Consider the following 20,084-nt stretch of genomic DNA (forward strand, 5'->3'; position numbering starts at 1 on the left):
ATTGACCCCCCTGATCTATTTCAGAATCCTAGATTACAGTTCCTCTTTAAACAATACCAGTTGCCTGGCAGCGCTGATCTCTTTGCCACTGATAAAGAACAAATTGTCACATTATCATCTTCTCCTAACACTGATCACATCTGTGGAGAGACAGGAGATGCGTTATGTCAATAAATACAACACAAAATGAAACCAAGTGTTTAATTTTTAACATACTGTTATAGTCTGATAATATATATTCGTGTTGAGCCCAGTTATTAAACGTCTAGTCACACATAACTGTGCTGATCATTGTTACCTTTGATATTTTAAAGGATACCCGAACTGACATGTGACATGATATGATAGACATGTGTATGTACAGTGCCTAGCACACAAATAACTATGCTGTGTTCATTTTTTTCTTTCTCTGCCTGAAAGAGTTAAATATCAGGTATTTAAGTGGCTGACTCAGTCCTGACTCCGACAGGAAGTGACTACAGTGTGACCCTCACTGATAAGACATTCCAACTATAAAACACTTTCCTAGCAGAAAATGGCTTCTGAGAGCAAGAATCCTTTAACCAGTGGAAGTGTAATTTCTCTATTTTGTATTTGTTGCCTGTCAGTGGTTTTTGTGCATTTGCTGTGGGGCTGGTCAGTCTTTATATAATGATTTATTAAATGCTATTATTATATTGTCTCTGTGCATATCTCAGTGGTGATGTTTGGTCATGGTCTAGTTGCATCTAAGCACAATATATTCTTATTATTTTGGAGCCTTTGTCGTAGTCATCATATTTCTAGCTGTTCCAGTGCTCTCAGCAGGTCAGGTTTCAGATGACTCAATTATAGTTCAGGTCCAATATTTTATTTGGCATTTAATAAAATTATCTTTTCCACTATGCCATAATCTAAAGTTGTGGCTTCTAGCAAGTTTCCTAAAAAAAACCTGTAACAGCTGCGTACTGAAGATGACAAATTATATCTAATGACACTTTACATTCAGCAGTTACACGATAAGTTGTATAGTGATAAGCAAGTCTGTAGAAAAATAAACTTAACCTCCTTGCCGGTTATCCCGAACTCAGTTCGGGGGTAACCTGCGCAGGAGGATTGCTCAGGCCCCGCTGGGCCGATTTGCATAATTTTTTTTTTGTTACAAGCAGCTAGCACTTTGCCAGCTGCTTGTAACTTCCGATCGCCGCCGCTCGCCGCCGATCCGCCGCAATCCGCCGCGCCGAGCCGCTCCCCCCCACCCCAGACCCCTGCGCTGCCTGGACAATCAGTGCCAGGCAGCGTTGAGGGGCGGATCAGGATTCCCTATGATGTCCCGACGTCCATGACGTCGGTGACGTCATCCCGCCCCGTCGCCATGGCGACCGGGGAAGCCCTGCAGGAAATCCCGTTCTCAATGGGATTTCCTGCATACTCTGATTGCTGAAGGCGATCGGAGTGGGTGGGGGGATGCCGCCGCTCAGCGGCTATCATGTAGCGTGCCCTCGGCTCGCTACATGATTAAAAAAAAAAAAAACAAAAAAAAACCCTCCTGCGCTGCCTCCTTGCCGGTTAAAGAACATATCCGAGGACTATTTAAATAAATAAATCCACTTACCTGGGGCTTCCTCCAGCCCCTGCCAGCCATCCTGTGCCCACGCCGCAGCTCCTGTGTCCCCTCTAGCGCAAGATGCCAACTGCGCCTGCACAAGCGTCTCTTAGAATCGCGCTGACATCATCGGGTCTGCACTGCGCAGGCGCAGTAGTTCTATGCTTGCGCAGAACAGCCCGGATGACATGAGTGCAACTTAGTGAGCCGCACAGTGGAACACAGGAAGAAGCAGAAAGATGCCGACCTGCACTGGAGGGGGCTGGGAGCCAACGGAGCTGCAGCGAGGGCACAGGTCAGCTGGAGGAAGCCCGAGGTAAGTGGATTTCTTTTTTTTTTTATTTCCTCGAACCTTCCCTTTGAGAGATAATGAATTGTATGTATAGTATGGATAATAAACACAACATTAGTAGCAAAGAAAAGAGTCTCGTATTGTTTTCCGGTACAGGATGAGAAAAACTTGACTTGTTATTTATGCCACATAGCACGTGCATGATATTGGGTTTGTGCACACATTAGCTATTGTGAGAGACCTTAGGTAAACTGAACTGGCAGCAAGGTCACTGTGGTCAAATTGTCACTGGAGTGCAATCCAGTGTTTCTACCCAATTGTCCATTTACAATGTTAAATGACTAATTAATATTAATAGGGGTTTATTAAACTTGATAGTGTGATCACTGTTGTGCTGCTACTCTATGTATATATATATTTGCTATTTCAGTTGGGTGATGCACGAAAGTCCTGGATACAGAGGGATTCATCTATAACTGGGAAATTATATGATTAATGATGAGAAAATCTTCCTTTTGCTTTTCCGTTCTCATCCACACATTATCTGGTAAGCAGCGATGATAGTGTCAGCTTAAAGATATATCATTAGATACAGGCACATTTGGAAATCAATAGTATAAATCCTCTGTTTGTGTGCTCAGACTCAGCATTACAGTAAATGATCCCTCATAAACAGGTGATGGAATGGGGATTGGACATTGTTAAAGTCTCTTTTTACTTGTATAATTCTTAAAGTGGACTACACTCTAAACTTCTTCTCTGCTCTGAATGATTAGCTTCAGCATCAGGACCGTTTCTGGCCCTCTTGATGCCCCAAGCAAGGCAGCTTTTACCTCCCACTCTTGTGAATGGGAAAAGCATAATCTACACTACTTAGTTTTGTAGGGACAGAATGTTTCTTCTCAGAATGACATTGTTTCTCACAATAAGGCTGGTTTCACACCAGGACGTTGCGTTTTAGGGGACGTTATGGTCGCATAACGTGCCCCTAACGCAACGCCTGGTGCTCTCTGATGTGGACGTCAGAGTGAGCCGCGTTGTGCAGCTCACTCTGGCGTCCGTGATGCGTACTCTTGGACTCATGCGGCATCATGTGGTCCCGCCCGGCCAATCGCCGCACAGAGCGGCCGCTCCAGGAAGTAAACACTGCACGTCCCACCGTGCAGTGAATATTAATTAGCCATGTGCCTGGCCGCTCTCTGCTCCTCCCCAACATTACTGAGCATGTGCAAGCAGTCTAACGCGGCTCTGCCGCTTATAAAGAACTGCATGCAGTACGTTGTGTTATGGCGCAGCGTTACTAAGTAACGCAACGTGGGCACTGTGAACAGCCCATTGATTTTTCATTGCTGTGCGGTGGGGTGCATTACAGGCTGCTCTAATGTGCGCCTGTAACGTCCCACTGTGAAACCAGCCTAAGTGCATAAAGGGTTACAAATTATGACCAGGTCAGTTATACCTCACTGGCCCAAACTATCTGAACCCTCATGACACACTCTTCTATAAATTGTTATGAGGGGTATGAGGATACTGTTCATGTACACCCTGAGTCTTTATAGGCTGTAATATTGTCCTGAGTCCCAAAATGCCAAAAGCATTGCAACAAAAAATGCAAACCTATGCTATGCTGTCTAGGCCTCCTTTGTTTTTCTAAAAAGAAGAGCCCATTGAGTGGTTTGCCCTGCCAAACATCACTTTTTTAACCACTGGAGGACTGCAGTGTTAAACCTTCTAGTGACCAGGCCATTTTTCTGTAAATGGGCCACTGCAGCTTTAAGGCCTCACTGCAGGGCCGCACAACACAGCACACAAGTGATCACCCCCCCCCCCCCTTTTCTCCCCACCAACAGACCTTTTTGTTGGTGGGGTCTGATTGGTTCCCCAGTGTTTATTTTTTTTTAAATAAATATTTATGTTCTTTAATTTTGAATAAATGTGTGTATTTTTTTTTTACTCCCCCCTTCCTCCCTCCCCCCGCTAGCCAATCAGTGCGATCGGCTGTGGTGCCTCACAGTGGGACAGCCGTGTAACACGGCTGCCCCCAGTACAGCGCTGCCTTAGATCCCAGCGCTGTACAGCAATAAAAGATGGTGGTTTCGCAGAGCGCACATCGGCGCGCGCGATCTCCCGCAAACCACGCCTCAAGGACCTTCCGCCGATCGGCGTTAGGCGGTCCTGGGGCGTGACGCGGTCGGCAACTAGTTAATGGAAATAGCACTTGTGTTCAGGAACTCCACAAAGCATTGGTTTCAATTCTCAAAGAGCTGTTCAGTAACAAAATCAGGTTGGTAAAATACAGCATTCAGTAGTTGAGACTTTTTTTTTAGAGATGGTCAGAAATGGCCCTTTCCGATTCCTTGGAAAATATGATTTCCATGAATGCCAATTTTGGTTTTTACGATCTTACGCTTTTCCATTTTCTTGATTTTCAATGAGGGGTTTTCTTTTTGTCGTTTTTTGCATCAGAGAATGTAAAATATAGGAAAAAAAAGTGAAAAAATGGAAATAGAAAAAATGGAAAATCAGTCCTGTGATTGGTCTAAAATTCTGATTTTCACAGAAAAATTCTGCATTCTCCGATTGGTCCAATGCTTCCAGGTTCCTTGATTCGGCTAAAATGACCGAGTTGTGGTTAAATCGGATTTCCCCGAAATTCTGATTTCTGATTTCCATATTGCGGAAATGTCAATTCTGCGGAATCCGAATGAGCATCCCTTCTTTGTTTCCCCAATCCACAAAGATTTTCACAGGTACGGCGGGAGTTCGGGAATTTACTGAAAAATGTTGCTGTAATTCACCAAGGCCTATTGACTATGCAGTGGGAAGTGGAGTAGGTTTCTGCAGCAAGCTGTGCAGACTGGTCTCCATCAGCTGTTCCTGTGACAGCTTGTTAGAGAGGAAGAGGCTCCAAGCATAATTTTACATGTGCTTACATTCCACTAGAGGGCTCTCTTATGTGAATCACCACATAGATCTGCACATTTGAAAGAGACGCAGAAAAACCTCTTTGAGGCTGGGTGCACACTTAGCAGAAACACTAGCGGTGAAGAAAACGCTGCGTTTTTGCCACTAATGGAAGTCTATGGGCCGCAGAAAAAAAAGCATATCAAAAAGGGATATGCGTTTCAAAAACGTTTTGTTGCATAATCTTCAAAAACGCAAGTAATGAGAGTCAATGGAAGCGCAGTGTTTTCCATGCATTTTTCTATGCATTTTTGGTAAAAAAACAACAACAATTTTTATGTATTTCTGCTTCCTGTTGTCTTCCTAGTTATTTGCATAAAACACAATTAAAAAACGCATACAAAACGCAAATGCGTTTTGTATATGCGAACTGCAAATGCATTAAAACGCAGGCAAAACGCTTGAAAAACGCATCTGCGGTAAAAAAAAAATGCTAACGCAAACGCAGCAAAAACACAGTAAAAACGCAGCAAAAACACAGTAAAAACACAGCAAAAACGTACAAAAAACGCACACAACATAAAATGAAACATGACATAAAACGCAGCATTTCATGTTATGTTATGTGTGCACCTACCCTGAATGTCTCCTTCTCCTGCCCTGCCACTGTCATGTCCCGCCCACAAGTGCATTAAATCAAATGGGGTGAGAAGCAGAAGTGGGGTACTTCCTACTGGCTCTCTGCTTTCTGCTGTTTGTCAATGGTATTGCATGCTATTTGCTAATTTCAGACAGATCAGAGCTGGAGATAAATACCGAACATCTCACTTGGCTTTACGGCATGCTCAAATCTTTGTGAAGTGACATTTACTGACATGTGTTGAGGTATTTACCACACAAGTCAGTAATTTACCTCAATGCAGAAGATGCCAGCACTATATAAATGCATAATAATAATAATAATAATAATAACAACTTGTGTGTTCAGTGTTCCCTGACCACCAGATGCTGTTAAAGGGATTCTCAATTTACATGTTCCATGTACACTAATTTGACATAACATAATTTTACAGATCAGATGTTTAGTTTAAATTACTTGAAAAATTGTATGTGTGGTATGGATAATCAACCATTTTAGCCTTTTGGACGCGACTGTCACGTCCAAAAGGCTGCTGCTGCGGTGCTGCGCGTTCCCACGCGCTATCGCGCACGCACGTGTGCCCCCGTGCCGCCTCCCGTTGGCCCGGAGATCATTGAATGGGAACATGGTTCCCATTCATTGATCTAAGTCCCTGGTAGAAAAACCGACAGCTTCTCATCAGAAGCCGCGGTCTTTCTAAAAAAAAAAATCATGTCCTCCTTATAGTTCCTGTAAGCAAGCGTGCTCGCTCACAGGATAGAAAAACAAAAAAATCACTGTGGCCATTTTGTGGCCAAATTGTAAAACTATATGCACAGACATTTTAATCACAAAAAGACTCAATAAATTACATTTAAAATTAACTGTTTACTTCCCACACCCAAAAAATACCCAAATAATTTGTTTTCGAAAAAAAAAAATATAAAAAATTACAATTTAAAAAAACAAAACAAAACATACACAGTTATCTAAGGGTCTGAACTTTTTCAATATGCAGGGGAAGTGTAAATGGACGCAAAACTAAAAAAAAAAAAAGCACCTTTATTTCCAAATACAGTGGGATGCGGAAGTTTGGGCAATCTTGTTAATCGTCATGATTTTTCTGTATAAATCGTTGGTTGTTACAATAAAAAAATATTGGTTAAATATATCATATAGGAGACACACACAGTGATATTTGAGAAGTGAAATGAAGTTTATTGGATTTACAGAAAGTGTGCAATAATTGTTTAAACACAATTAGGCAGGTGCATACATTTGGGCACCACAAAAAAGAAATGAAATCAATATAGATCCTCCTTTTGCAGAAATTACATCCTCTAAACGCTTCCTGTAGGTCCAATGAGAGTCTGGATTCTGGTTGAAGGTACTTTGGACCATTCCTCTTTACAAAACATCTCTAGTTCATTCAGGTTTGATTGCTTCCAAGCATTGACAGCTCTCTTTAACTCACATTTTTTTTATCGCAACAACCAACAATTTATACAGGAAAATCATGACAATTAACAAGGTTGCTCAAACTTTTGCATCCCACTGTAAAATATTGGCGCCATACATTGTGATAGGGACAAAATTTAAATGGTGTCCTTGCATGCAAAATCCGCTCTACAGTGGACATACAGGGCATTAAAGTTAAAAATTCAGAATACAAAGCCAACCTCTTCGCAGATGATCTCCTTTTAACTCTCTCATTCCCGCATACCTCTATTCCAAATCTTCTCCACGTAGTTAAGCAATTTGGCCAACTATCGGGACTTACATTAAATGTCAATAAGTCAGAGGTCTTATTTGATAATTTGCCCAAAAATAGTGCAGAGGCCCTGGCCACAAAATTAGGACTTTCCTACCAATCAAAATACATTACATATCTGGGTATTAAAATCACAACCAACCCAGCAGACTTATATGCCCTAAACTATAAACCAATCCTGTCTGAGCTGAAGGGGGACCTATCAAAATGGAACTCCCCATCAATCTCCTGGTCGGGCCGCATCCACTCCGTACGAATGAATATATTACCACGGATTCTCTACTTACTTAGAACTCTTCCAATACAAATAACCAAGGCTTCCCTTAAAGACTTACAAACCTCCATTTTTAAGTTCATCGCGAACAATAAAAGAAGCAGAATTAAACAATCCACTATGTTTCTCAACAGAGGTGTCCCTGATTTATACAACTACTACAGAGCAGCTCAAATCGCTCAATTGGCTCAGTTACATGATTCCCACAATAGACCTCTATGGACTGACATTGAAAGTGATCTTTTAGCCCCTATTGGCCTGGCCGCTCTTCAATGGTCCATACACCTCTCATCTGCAAAATATAACAAAATGTCGCCCATAACGGCCCAATCACTATCCCTCTGGCAAAGACTGAGATTTACTAAAAAGTTACAATCGGTGGTCCCAAAGCAACTTCCAATATTTGGAAATCCCGATTTCCCACCTGGATGGGAGCCTCACCCCTTTCAGTGGTGGATAAACCACAATTTTAAAATATTGGCAAACTTTCTGGTAAACGACCAGCTCCCAGATTGGCTCGTATTTTGTTCTCACACAGCCTTCCCCCCCAGGGAATACTTCAGAGCGCTACAAATCTATCACTTTATAACAGGTATAATGCACAAGACAATTCCTATCCCAAATCGTACTACATATGAACATTGGTGTGACCAGAGGCCTCTTGAGGGGGGTCTTATATCTTACCTATACTCGGTGTTCTCACAACCCTTAGAGGCTGATAAAACTCAATCAATGATTGCATGGGAGGAAGACTTGGGCCAAACTCTCACTATAAAACAATGGGCCAAATGTTGTCTTACTTTAGCCAAAGGAAGTAACTACTTCTCACATATCGAAACTAATTTTAAAATACTGCACCGTACCTACATTACTCCACAAAAATTGCATATCATTCAGAAGGACAAATCCCCCCTATGCTTTAGAGGATGTGGTCAGGTGGGGGATCTTGCCCACATATGGTGGTATTGCCCCATAGCAAAAAACTTCTGGGCACGACTGGCCTCCGCCATAGGTACAGCGCTTGAGATAGATATATCTCCGGACCCCCTGCAACTTCTTCTGGGACACAAGCCTCAAAGGTGGAAATATCCACAACACAGATTAGCCCAACATGTTGCTAAGGCGGCACGCCTCCACATTGCCCGCCAATGGCTTAAACCCTCTTTATCACTTGATCAGGCAGACAATATCATAATGAACATCCTTATTTCTGAAAGACTGTTAGCAATAGTTAATGATACAACTTTGGCCTTCACTCGAACCTGGCAGCCTTGGCTCTCAGCCTCGAATTCTCTTGGTCTGAGGTCCTGCGCCCTCTCATTCTAGGTGCTATCCCCATCCTTACGGTCGACCCTGTAAGCGAACAATGTAAATACCTGCATTTCTGGTTACTGTTTATTTCTATTGATAATTGTTGTACTGATTATATGAAAGAATGCCCTTTGCTAAGGGATAATTCAAAAAAGCTGTAAGTTTTAATTGAAATTTTTTATTCAATAAAATACTTTGAAACTAAAATTTAAATGGTGTAATAACCGGGACAAATGGGCAAATAAAATACTTAGGTTTTAATTATGGTAGCGTGAATTATTTTAAAGCTATAATGGCAGAAAACTGAGAAATAATGATTTTTTTCCATTTTTATATAATTAGTGTTAAATGGGAGGTGAAAATTGCTCGGATGCATAAGATGAAAAACGACTGAAGGCATTGCATCATTCTGCCATATTTGCAGTTAAGAAGCCACACTCTGTCTAAAAACTACTAAACAACCCAGGAATAATGACCCTTTGAACTTTCCTGCAGTAAATCCTTATCTGAAGCTTTCTCTCACTGTTTCTTGGCTGTTTAAGTGCTTCAGAAAACAGGTCTGTATTCAACCCAGTGGGTCAGATAGCTCAAAGAAGTTTTTTTTGTTGTTTTTTTTGCATAGATAACAAGTGAAGTTTCTTAACTTTTCCTGTACTGTAAAACAACATGGGAATTTTTTCTTTCCTACTAATGTTCTATTTCTTAGCTGTACTACACATACAATTCATTATCTCATACGTTTATTTTCACTTCAGGTTTGCTTTAAAATAACACAATGCATATACACTGCAGGTGTATAGCAGATGCTGGAATAGGTTTATATATAGAAGGCAAATTTCACCAAGCATACTTTAAAGAGTAACTGTTGGGCATAAAATCAAAAATCAATTCTTTATTGTTATCTGGTAAACAAGTAATAGGGATGCTAATCAGGCAATCCAAAAGTTAAACTCTCTATTACTTTTCTTGTTGATAAATGATCATTCCCCAGTTTACCTGACTCTTATTTGGTGCACACAAAATTTGGTACACAAAAAGGAAGTTGCAGGGCATGCTGGGTTGTCCTTTTTTGCATCTCTACTTCCCATCAGACTTAACTAATGCAGCCTGATTGGCTGAAGCCTCTTTCCCTCCTGTTTTCCCCTCCCTCACCTCTGTTCCTCTCTGATTGGCCAATATTTCTCATGCTGAGACAATGCACTTTCTATAGTGAAGGCCAGGCAAATCAGGCAGAGGAGACTAAGGGAGGAAATTACATCAGAATTGGCTTCAAAATAGCCATAATTAATATGGGAAATGCTTAGAAGGCCTTTCTCTTTTTTTCTACTCTAGAAACATCACTAAAATCATAAATTGGACAGTGCAATACATATTTTATGTAAGTAGAGCAATAATTTATCTACTTATATATGTGTTTTTTTTTCTGAGATAGTATGGCTGACAGCTCCTCTTTAAAACATTCAAATATCTGGAACCTTCAAAAGTAGAAGGTGTTGTTCCTTTATTTAACCGAAGATGAGGAGTTGTTTTTTTTTTTTTTTTTTTTCCTCCATAAAGACTCAAGCTGAGACTATTATCAGGCCCATTGTAACTAATGGCTGTGAAGCATGGACATTGATTCAGCAAGATGCAAGTAAAGAGTGTTTGAAAAAAAAAGGCTGTGAGATGAATTTATGACCCAAGTCTAGGAAAAACAAGCTATACAGGAGAATAAAGTGCTAGGTACTGAATAGTATACTATAAGGAGAAAATACATTTAGTTTTATAAAAGTCCAGAGAATGGATTGGTTTGCTCATGTCTCCAGAAAGAATGATAATAGACACTGAGAGGTTGTTTGATTGGGTGCCCCCTTACTCCAGCCTAAGAGTTACACCATGCAAACAATGGAAGATGGATGTGGAACAGTGGAAGATGGATAGAAGAGGCTGCTGACCGCAATGCCTGGAGAAGTAATGTGATTGAGGCAGAAACCCAGTAAGGTATATTGAGGAAACTATGATACACAGGGCATTAACCGGTTCCAGACCGCATTACGCATATCTATGCCCCTGTTGACTTCACTTCAGCACCAGGGGTGTAGATATGCGTATTTGTTTATTTAACTCGCCATTCCTGATCGCCATGCTGCTGCTGTTCTTTTCCGTTGCAATCCTGCTGTTCCGTGATTGCTAAATGGGAACAGCTTGTTCTTAAACCCGATCACAGTGCCTGTGATGAATAAAGGCCAGTGTCAGCGAGACGCCGGCATTCATTAACAAAAGTGAAAGTAAACAGTTGCACTTACTGCTTTCCATATACTTTTTTCAGTGCTCAGGAATTTAGTGTAGTGCCATCTTGTGGCCAAAAAGTAAAAATGTACCCACATATAAATGGTATCATCCTGATTCAAAACTTCTTACTATTATATATAGAAATACATACATTTTATTATTTGTTAAATTCATTTGTAACCGCTTACACCCTACCCTATAGTTACCAAAATAAAACACTTATATATATTAAAAAAAATACCTTCTTGTAACCGCCTAACACCAATTGGCGGTCGTAAGGTGGCTCCCCCAGGACCGCTTAACGACGATTGGCGTCAAATCCTGGGGCAGGAGACTGCAGGCGTTTATGCGCGCCGATGCTCTGCTCTACAGTTTATGTTGTACAGCACTGCAATCTAATGCAGTGCTGTACTGGGGACAGCCGTCTGACTTGGCTGTCCCCTGGAGACACTCAGAACGTGATCCCCTCTCATAGGCTGATGCCTATGAGAGAGGACCACCCTAATTGGCTGTCAGGAGGAAGGAGGGAGGGGGGAAAGAAAAAAAAAGACACAGTTTTATAAAAAAAAATATACAATTGTAATGAATAGTGGAGATGCCGCCGCGCGGTCTAGCGGCAGGGCGGCTATCTCCGCGTTCAGGCCGGTGGTTTCTGCGCAGCAACATGTGTCTAGTTTGTCTGGGCCTTCTAGTGCACAGAGATGGGGAGCTACGCGCGCGCGCGCCAGAAGACAGGACCTTTATGCCAGCAGGAGGGGTATCAGCTGATCAGGCAGATCAGCTGATCCCGGCTGGACTTCTGATTGGCTGAGTGGCTGGGGCGGCGCTGCGGAGCGCCGTGAGTATATATAGTACTTGGTTGGCAGTTGCCGGTTGTCTGCCGTTGCGAATACTTACGTGTGAGCACTCAGACCTCAGTCAGATCCTACAGTGTGGTAGAACCAGTTGGAACTGGGAATTCACACTTAGCCAGATTACACTCTTGATGTTTACTGTGTCATTACTGTGTTATACTTTAGACCAGTTCCGGGGTGTTGAGACCAAGGACCTCACACCCAAGTATAGGATTACTGTGTCATTACTGTGTTATACTTTAGATCAGTTCCGGGGTGTTGAGACCAAGGACCTTACACCCAAGTATAGGATTACTGTGTCATTACTGTGTTATACTTTAGATCAGTTCCGGGGTGTTGATACCAAGGACCTCACACCCAAGTATAGGATTACTGTGTCATTACTGTGTTATACTTTAGACCAGTTCCGGGGTGTTGAGACCAAGGATCTCACACCCAAGTATAGGATTACTGTGTCATTACTGTGTTATCCAAACATATATTGAAGGGAGCCTGAACTTACAAAAGTATAAATGCAATTTATTATCAACAATTACTTAGAACACAATAACTATGGAGTCACATACACTTAAAACCAATTAAAACTCGCATATTCATAGATCACACCCGCAGCGCAGCAATTGGGCATTGAATCATAGGTGCACCTAGAGATCATTCATCCGGATTTTTATCTCTTCAGGCCGATTTGCATTTAGCAGTGACTCTATGAATTAACGTCACTCTATGGATAACATTGTCTTCAATCCAGCCCGTGTGCTTTTAGCACGCCTCTACACAGTCCAAATGCGTATACGCCCTCATTACATGCATGTAATGAATGCAAAACCACCTTTTGCCAAGCATCAACCGAAGCATATATTAGATGGTAACAGATAGGTTCCACAGCTTAAACAGGAGATAGCGTTATCTTAGTGCATGCAGTGGCATCAGCCGTTCAGTGACTGCAAGCAATGCTCTTTGCCCCCGGACAAGCCGGTACTCACGCTACCAAGGATGGCCGTCAAAGACGTCTGGCTTCACACAGCCTAGGCTGTAATTGTGCGGAGTAGAATCTCATCCAGTAGTTTCAAAGACACCGTGCTTCCGCTGACTTCAGGTGCGAGGCTGACAGGGGAAGAGGGCGGAGGCACGGGAGACTCCTAGGCCTAGGCTGTGCGAAGCCAGACGTCTTTGACGGCCATCCTTGGTAGCGTGAGTACCGGCTTGTCCGGGGGCAAAGAGCATTGCTTGCAGTCACTGAACGGCTGATGCCACTGCATGCACTAAGATAACGCTATCTCCTGTTTAAGCTGTGGAACCTATCTGTTACCATCTAATATATGCTTCGGTTGATGCTTGGCAAAAGGTGGTTTTGCATTCATTACATGCATGTAATGAGGGCGTATACGCATTTGGACTGTGTAGAGGCGTGCTAAAAGCACACGGGCTGGATTGAAGACAATGTTATCCATAGAGTGACGTTAATTCATAGAGTCACTGCTAAATGCAAATAGGCCTGAAGAGATAAAAATCCGGATGAATGATCTATAGGTGCACCTATGATTCAATGCCCAATTGCTGCGCTGCGGGTGTGATCTATGAATATGCGAGTTTTAATTGGTTTTAAGTGTATGTGACTCCATAGTTATTGTGTTCTAAGTAATTGTTGATAATAAATTGCATTTATACTTTTGTAAGTTCAGGCTCCCTTCAATATATGTTTGGATTTTCATTAGTCGTTTAGGTGAGACAGAGCATTGGATAGAGATAGGTTGATATCCCACATATGTGCAATTATGGTTTTTCATTGCTGTGTTATACTTTAGACCAGTTCTGGGGTGTTGAGACCAAGGACCTCACACCCAAGTATAGGATTACTGTGTCATTACTGTGTTATACTTTAGACCAGTTCCGGGGTGTTGAGACCAGGACCTCACACCCAAGTATAGGATTACTGTGTCATTACTGTGTTATACCTTAGACCAGTTCCGGGGTGTTGAGACCAAGAACCTCAAAACCCTAGCATAGGATACTGTGTTATACTTCAGACTAGTTCCCGGGTGTCGAGACCAAGGACCTCACACCTTAGACTAGGATTGTGCTTCTTGATATCTGTTATGACCTCTGGCTCTGTTGACCTCTCTCTTGCTTTCTGATTCGGTACCTCCGCCCATCTGTCTACCAGTTGCCAACCTTGCCTGTACCGGGTTACCGAATCAGCCTTCTGTCTCTGTACCTTATCTGCTCGTGTGTTGCTGACCTGGCCTGTCTGACCCTTCTGGCTGTCACTCATCCCTCGAGTGATCAGTCTTACTGTACTACTAGTGACACTAACCCTCCAGGTGTCAATTAGCTGCAAGGGCTACCTGCTCCTCAGGTAGTCCTTCTTGCAGATCAGTCAGGGGGCACTACCCCATAGGAGTCCACTGGCTGCAGTACAGTCTGATTCCCAATCCATCAGGGAATCTTTGGCTGCAGTAGTGTCTGTATCTCCCGCTCCTCGGGAGATAACCTTTCTTACTGTTGCACCAAACACTTGACCTCATTAGGTGTCCTGTGTGAGCTATTATTATTATTATTATTATTATTATTTAGTATTTATATAGCGCCGACATATTACGCAGCACTGTACAGTATATATATATATATATATTGTCTTGTCACTAACTGTCCCTCAAAGGAGCTCACAATCTAATCCCTACTATTATCATATGTCTATGTTTGTATTATGTAGTGTAAGTACTGTAGTCTAGGGCCAGTTTAGGTATGAGCCAATTAACTTATCTGTATGTTTTTGGAATGTGAGAGGAAACCGGAGTACCCGGAGGAAACCCACGCAGACACGGGGAGAACATACAAACTCCTTGCAGATGGTGCCCTGGCTGGGATTCGAACCGGGGACCCAGCGCTGCAAGGCGAGAGCGCTAACCACTACGCCACCGTGCTGCCCATACTGAGCTATACTGGTATTATTGGTGATTCTGCAGATCACACATAATCGGGTATAGCATCTGTATTATTGGTGATACTGCAGATCACCAATAATCAGAGATCCTCTGTGTGCTGACACCAATCGTTACAACAATTAAATTAATGAAAAAAGTTAAACCTGGCAAAAAGCTCTGTTGGTGGGCAGAAAAGGGGGAGGGGGATTTATTTGCGTGCTAAGTTGTTCGGCTCTTTGTTGAGCTATTAAAGCTGCAGAGCACTGAATTGAAAAAAATAGCCTGGTCACTGGGGGGGGGGGGGGGGGGGGGGGACTGGGGGTAGCCTGGGGTTCTCAAGTGGTTAAAAAATCTCATGAGGGTACATTACTGTTATATTTGCAGATACAGATTAGTACCGTGTTTCCTTCCGCTCACGCATTTGCAGGAAGTTTCATCATGTTTCATCATGTTACACACAAGACTCAACTTACAGACAAATTAAACTTACAAACAATCTCCCAGAACGGAACCTGTTTTTAAGTAGGGGACCGCCTGTGATTTTCATTCTTTTTTTCCTGTTTATTACCATAGGTGGCAAGCAGGGCATCAGTGCATCTAGCCTGCGGTCTTATCTGAAAAGTTAAGAACATTTTCAGGACAAGTACACTTTAAAGCGGAACTGTAGTGAAAATAAAATAATGAATAAAATTGCTTATTTTCTATTATAATATTAATTTATAAATGATTTAGTCAGTGTTTGCCCATTATAAAATCTTTCCTCTCCCTGATTTACATTCTGAAATGTATCACACATTGGGACATCTTTAGTCCTGCCAGGTGATCTTTACAGAATGTTTATTACTGAGAGTCCTATGCACAGAGGGGGATATTGCTTGTTCGGCAGTAGGGATGAGCGACGGATTAAAAACGGATGAAATCCCAATGGGTTTCATTCGGATTTCATCTTTCTAATTACTGCAGCTGAGCAGGTGTATAAAGGGGAGGGGAGGGGTTAAACTTACTCAGCATACATCTTCTTTCATCCATCCCAAGGTGTCTCTCATGCTGCATTCCAAGCCACAGTCACATTACTACAAACACTTCCTCCTTTCGGGTTAAAGGAGTACAGTTTGTAGTCACATGACGCAGTTTGGAACGCAGCGTGGGAGGCGCCGTGGGATGTATGAAAGAGGACGCATGCTGGGTACGTTTAACCCCCCCCTTACACACCCGCTTCGCTGTAGTAATTAGGAGGATGAAATCCTAGTGAAACCCATTCGAATTCATCTGTTTTTAATCTGTCGCTCATCCCTGTTCGGCAGTTGGAATAAGCCTTTATTTCCCACAATGCAGCAAGAGCCACAGACAGGAAACTGTCAGGACCATGGTCATGAGATCACACTGTGGGAGGATTTTTACCACAATATCAGCCATACAGACCCCCCTGATGATCCGTTTGAGAAAAAGTAAAGATTTCTCATAGGATGAAGTTCAATTATTGGTTTCAGTTTCTCTTTAAGCACAGTATTATTAAATAAACCTGCATATTCAATCATGTACTACAATGCTATCCACCAGCCTGTCCTCAAATGAGCTCAGTAGATTGCACAATAAGAAAGCTCAAAGGTTTTATAGCTTTTGGTTGTTTTAATTGTGAGAAAAAGCACTTAAAGCTACGTCTGAGATCAGATTGTAGAGACTCGAGTTTAGTCTAAAGTCTAAATGAATATATAAAAATAGCAAGCTCCCCATAAACACATTCCTATAAATTACACATTTTCCTATGCATTAAGAAAAAGTCTCCATTTTACTGCACATTCATCAAAGGAAGACTTCCCAATATTTTATGCTGTGAACTGCCCCTTGTCCTGACCTCGCCTTGTGAATGAAGAATGGAAACATCATCATCCTCATCCTTGTCGCTCCTCTTTTCTATGTCTCAGTTTACGGCTTTGACCTAATGCTGCGGCCGTCCCGTCCCGGTCCCACACATCCAGCCTACGCAAGCACTCATGCCAAAATTAACAGGCGCTATTTGCTTCATGAGATCACAGCTGGAAAATTAAAGCAAATAAAACTACATCTTTAATCTAAATTGTGCCATTTCAAGTGAATGGAGCTTTTATCTTCAAAAGTGGCCGACTAATATTAAGAGCTTAAATCCCTAAAACATTTATTACATATTTCAGACAGGCGGACTGAATGGGCTTGTGCTATTTTAGGAGATTGTCCTTAAGTGCAGGCAGGTTTAATGCCGTTCTCACAGTCTTATTAACTCTTTGGGCACCTACTGAAAGCAAAGACGTTAAAAACAGGAATATTGGAACAACTGCTTTAGATTTTAAAGGGAAACTTAAGGAGGAACTCCAGTGAAAATAACGTAATGAACAAAAGGGCTTAATTTTTACAATAATTATTTCTAAATGAGTTGACTAAATACTGACTAGTGTTTGACCATTGTAAAATCTTTCTTCTCCCTGATTTACATTCTAACATTTATCATATGGTGACATTTTTACTGCTGGCAGGTGATGTCAGGGGAAGTAGTTGCTGCTTGATTTTTTGGCAGTTGGAAAAAGGTGTTATTTCCCAAAATGTAAAAAGGCTCCCACAGTGTGATGTCAGGACCATGGTCCTGACATCACACTGTGGGAGGGGTTTCCTCACAATATTAGCTATACAGAGCCCCCTGGTGATCCGTTTGAGAAAAGGTAAAGATTTCATGTGGGAAAGGGGGTATCAGCTACTCATTGGGATGAAGTTCAATCCTTGGTCACAGTTTCTCTTTAAAGCGGGATTGTCGGCCACAAAACCAAATTCTATTTAAACACTGCAGTGTGTTTAAAATGCTGCCAGAAATATCTCCCTGCAAGTACAAGCTCTTCAATCTATTCAGGAATCTCTCTACTGTTATTATATTTTCCTAGTCCCCCAGGCTCTTTTCTGTGCCAGTGCCAATGACCCTCCCTCCTTCCTGCTTCTCACTTATTGGCTGAGCAGACTGCTGCCTAGCTGAAACATTATCCACTGCTCACTCATGTTTACAAGCAAGGCTGAGGTGACTCAGCCATTGGAGGCGGAAAGAAAAAAAGTTAAGGGAAGAGATGAGGATCTCAGGAGAGATCAGGATTTAGCCTCAAACTGTGGGCAAAAGACATGGAGCTTGATTCTCAAGGCCGTGATAACTCTCATCACACCAAAGCAGTGTATAGCAAGCTCCAATGGAGGACTAGGAAAATAATCCAGACGTGCTCTCGACACCAGTCGCCTGTGCACTACAGGTATCTTCCAATATATAAGTTCCAATGAGTCAGCACCGTCTTCAGTAAACATAAGCTCTTTTATTAAGTCTCAAAAATCTTAAAAATCCATGATGTACAAGCAGCAAGCGACAGCTCCGCTCTTTCGGGCTATCTGCCCTTTCTCAAGCTGTATAGCATGTCATCCACCTCTAACATTGATACAACATCCATTTATATAGTGAGCTAGCCTTCCAGCAAGTGATCAGGTGACCAGTGAGCGACCAATCCGGCGCATGGGACTGCCGGCGGACCTGATGGGAAACTATGGACTAAACAAGCAAATGATAGCAAACATCTGCCCCCTGGGGATTAGCATACAGAAACCACCCCCCTCTCGCAATTCGAGAATAAACAAGCGCGGCAGAAACTCACCGCCGCACACGCTGCAGAGAGGTAGGCGTGGAGCGTCTCTCCGTCCACTCCCAGCTTGTCATAACAAACATCACGTGAATCAGTCACGTGTGATAACAGAGGACGCAATCTGCGCATATCGTAAGCAGCAGCCGCGTCTTCTAGTTACCCGGCAACGGGACACTCTGCCCCCATAGGGGAATCCAAGCCCCACCTCCAAGACAGAGCTCCCATTGACAGGGAAATAAACCATAATAAACATGAGCAGAAATGGACATCGAGACTCTCCAAACACTCACCTACCGCAGCGCTTACTTGAAAGTGACATCAGGGACAAGGATGAAAGCCAGAAGTCACATACACCATACAGTCGACCACCAGTCACCTGTAAAGAAACTGCATATGTAAACACAGGACAAAGCGACAACACAACTATAAACACGGCAGCAGGTCATATTCCCTATTCAGCCCCCCCTCCCCAGAGTACCCAATTTCTTAATCCACATAGCTTCCTTTTTAAGTAGTAGTTTATGTCGATCTCCCCTGCGCATGCGCAAAGGTGCATGATCAATTACTTGAACTTTGAGCTGAGAGACTCTGTGTCTATATTCCTTAAAGTGACAGGCAACTGATTGTTCCCTACTCTCTCCCCTAATTGTGTATTTATGTGATGAAATCCTATTAGAATGTTCCATCCTAATCCTGTTGGATCTCTCAGCGGCTTTTGATACAGTTGACCATGAAATCCTGCTTAACAGACTGCAGGAGTACTGTGGCATCAGTGGATCAGTCCTCCAGTGGTTCAGATCATTCCTGACTGACAGAACACAGAGAGTATCCCTAGGACCTATAATGTCCAAATCTGCACCTCTACAGTTTGGAGTGCCACAAGGATCAATCTTATCCCCTCTGCTGTTTGCAATCTACATGCTGCCACTCGGTACACTTATCCAACGACATGGCCTGACGTACCACTGCTACGCCAATGACACACAGCTATACCTGTCCTTCAAACCTGGTGGAACAGACCCTACCCCAAAAATAAACTCTTACTTAGCTGAGCTACAGGCATGGATGAATGATAACTGGTTAAAACTGAATGCTGACAAAACTGAGGTCCTGTTTGTCCAAAGCCAGCACTCGCCATCAAAACAGCTCTATCCTAAAGCAACACCAATCAGGATTGGGAATTCAGACATAAACAGCTCCAACCTTGTGCGCAGCCTTGGCGTACTAATCGATGGGGAATTAAGTTTCAGAAACCAAATTTCATCTGTAGTTAAATCCTCCTTCTTTCATCTGAAGAACATTGCAAAGATTAAACATCTGATTCCCCCAGAGGATCTTCAAACCCTAGTCCACGCCTTCATCACTTTACGACTGGACTACTGCAATGCCCTTTATGTTGGCCTCCCCAAAAAGGACCTGCGTCGCCTGCAATTAGTGCAGAATGCTGCTGCCAGATTGCTAACAAACCAGCCTCGCCACTGTCACATTACACCGATCCTTCGCTCACTGCACTGGCTACCAGTAGAATGGAGAATACTCTTCAAGATTGGACTGCTGACATTCAAATCCCTGCACAGTCTGGGCCCTGGATACATGAAGGACTTGCTAAAGCTGCACCACACCTCTCACAACCTC

This window comes from Hyperolius riggenbachi, chromosome 5, assembly GCF_040937935.1.
Source record: "Hyperolius riggenbachi isolate aHypRig1 chromosome 5, aHypRig1.pri, whole genome shotgun sequence".
NCBI lineage: Eukaryota > Metazoa > Chordata > Amphibia > Anura > Hyperoliidae > Hyperolius > Hyperolius riggenbachi.